We start from the raw sequence: 2,797 nt of genomic DNA, 5'->3' as shown, positions 1-2,797 counted from the left end.
ACCAAAACTGAACCAGGAAGAAATAGAAAACCTGAACAGACCTATAACCACTAAGGAAATTGAAGCAGTCATCAAAATCTCCCAAGAAACAAAAGCCCAGGGCCAGATGGCTTCCCAGGGTAATTCTACCAAACATTTAAAGAAGAATTAATACCTATTCTTCTGAAACTGTTCCAAAAAATAGAAAGGGAAGGAAAATTTCCAGACTTATTTTATGAGGCCACCATTACCTTGATCCCAAAATCAGATGAAGACCCCATCAAAAAGGAGAACTACAGAGCAATATCCTTGATGAACATGGATGCAAAAATTCTCACCAAAATACTAGCCAATAGGATCCAACAATACATTAAAAGGATTATTCACCATGACCACGTGGGATTTATCCCTGGGCTGCAAGTCTGGTTCAACATCTGCAAATCAATCAATGTGATTCAATACACTAATAAAAGAAAGAACAAGAATTGTACGATTCTCTCAATAGATGCAGAAAAAGCATTTGACAAAGTACAGCATCCTAAGTTTTGCGCAGTGGCAGTATTGTAGCCAATGAGGTTTATCCGAGGCGTGATTTTTGCTAAATGAAAACTTTTCCCAAAGTACTGCATCCTTTCTTGATTAAAACTCTTCAGAGTGCAGGGATAGAGGGTACATACCTCAATATCATAAAATTTATCTATGAAAAACCCACAGCGAATATCATTCTCAATGGGGAAAAACTGAGAGCTTTCCCCCTAAGGTCAGGAACATGGCCAGGACATCCACTATCACCACTGCTATTCAACATAGTATTAGAAGTCCTAGCTACATCAATCAGACAACAAAAAGAAATCAAAGGCATCTGAATGGGCAAAGAAGAAGTCAAACTCTCACTTTTGCAGATGATATGATACTGCATGTAGAAAACCCAAAAGAATCCACCTCAAAACTTCTAGAACTCATACAGGAATTCAGTAAAGTGGCAGGATATAAAATCGGTGCACAGAAATCAGTGGCATTAATATACACCAACAACAAGACAGAAGAGAGAGAAATTAAGGAGTCGATCCCATTTATAATTGCACCCAAAACCATAAGATACCTTGGAATAAATCTAACCAAAGAGGCAAAGGATCTATAAAAATATAGATTACTCTAAAAAATACTCATGAAAGAAATTGAGGAAGACACAAAGAAATGGAAAAATGTTCCATGCTCATGAATTGGAAGAACATATATTGTGAAAATGTCAATGCTACCTAGAGCAATCTATACATTTAATGTAATCCCTATCAAAATACCATCCACTTTTTTCAAAGAAATGGAACAAATAATCCTAAAATTTGTATGGAACCAGAAAAGACCCCAAATAGCCAGAGGAATGTTGAAAAAGAAAAGCAAAGGTGGTGGCATCACAATTCTGGACTTTAAGCTCTATTACAAAGCTGTCATCATCAAGACAGCATGGTACTGGCACAAAAACAGACACATAGATCAATGGAACAGAATAGAGAGCCCAGAAGTGGACCCTCAACTCTATGGTCAACTCATCTTCAACAAAGCAGGAAAGAATGTCCAATGGAAAAAAGACAGTCTCTTCAACAAATGGTGTTGGGAAAATTGGACAGCCACATGCAGAAGAATGAAACTGGACCATTTCCTTACACCACGCAGAAAAATAGACTCAAAATGGATGAAAGACCTAAATGTGAAACAGGAGTCCATCAAAATCCTAAAGGAGAACACAGGCAGCAACCTCTTCGACCTCAGCTGCAGCAACTTCTTCCTAGAAACATCGCCAAAGGCAAGGGAAACAAGGGCAAAAATGAACTATTGGAACTTCATCAAGATAAAAACCTTTTGTACAGCAAAGGAAACAGTCAGCAAAACCAAAAGACAACCGACAGAATGGGAGAAGATATTTGCAAATGACATATCAGATAAAGGGCTAGTATCCAAAATCTATAAAGAACTTATCAAACTCAACACCCAAAGAACAAATAATCCAATCAAGAAATGGGCAGAAGACATGAACAGACATTTTTCCAAAGAAGACATCCAAATGGCCTACAGACACGTGAAAAAGTGCTCAACATCGCTCGGCATCACGGAAATCCAAATCCAAACCACAATGAGATAGCACTTCACACCAGTCAGAATGGCTAAAATTAACAAGTCAGGAAACGACAGATGTTGGCGGGGATGTGGAGAAAGGGGAACCCTCCTACACTGTTGGTGGGAATGCAAGCTGGTGCAGCCACTCTGTAAAACAGTATGGAGGTCCCTCAAAAAGTTGAAAATAAAGCTACTGTATGACCCAGCAATTGTACTATTGGGTATTTACCCCAAAGATACAAATGTAGGGATGCAAAGGGGTACGTGCACCCTGATGTTTACAGCAGCAATGTCCACAATAGCCAAACTGTGGAAAGAGCCAAGATGTCCATCGACAGATGAATGGATAAAGAAGATGTGGTGTATACACATACAATGGAATATTATGCAGCCATAAAAAAAAAGAAATCTTGCTATTTGCAATGACATGGATGGAACTAGAGGGTATTATGCTAAGTGAAATAAGTCAATCAGAGAAAGACAATGTATCATATGATCTCACTGATATGAGGAATTCTTAATCTCAGGAAACAAACTGAGGGTTGCTGGAGTGGTGGGGTTTGGGAGGGATGGGGTGGCTGGGTGATAGACATTGGGGAAGGTATGTGCTATGGTGAGTGCTGTGAATTGTGTAAGACTGATGAATCACAGATCTGTACCTCTGAAACAAATAATACATTATATGTTTAAAAAAAAAAGAGAG

General features: G+C 38.7%; 1 pseudogene; it reads left to right on the top strand.

The window, feature by feature from the left end:
* The first annotated feature begins 520 nt into the window (after positions 1-520).
* On the top strand, positions 521-635 carry LOC114219000 (U4 spliceosomal RNA; annotated as a pseudogene).
* The last annotated feature ends 2,162 nt before the right edge of the window (positions 636-2,797 follow it).

The sequence above is a fragment of the Eumetopias jubatus genome, unplaced genomic scaffold, assembly GCF_037043125.1.
Source record: "Eumetopias jubatus isolate StellerSeaLion01/CBP00866 unplaced genomic scaffold, mEumJub1_p1.0 scaffold_9, whole genome shotgun sequence".
Taxonomy (NCBI): Eukaryota; Metazoa; Chordata; class Mammalia; order Carnivora; family Otariidae; genus Eumetopias; species Eumetopias jubatus.
The sequence above is the reverse complement of the archived record's forward strand: the minus strand, read 5'-3'. Positions and strand labels throughout refer to the sequence as shown.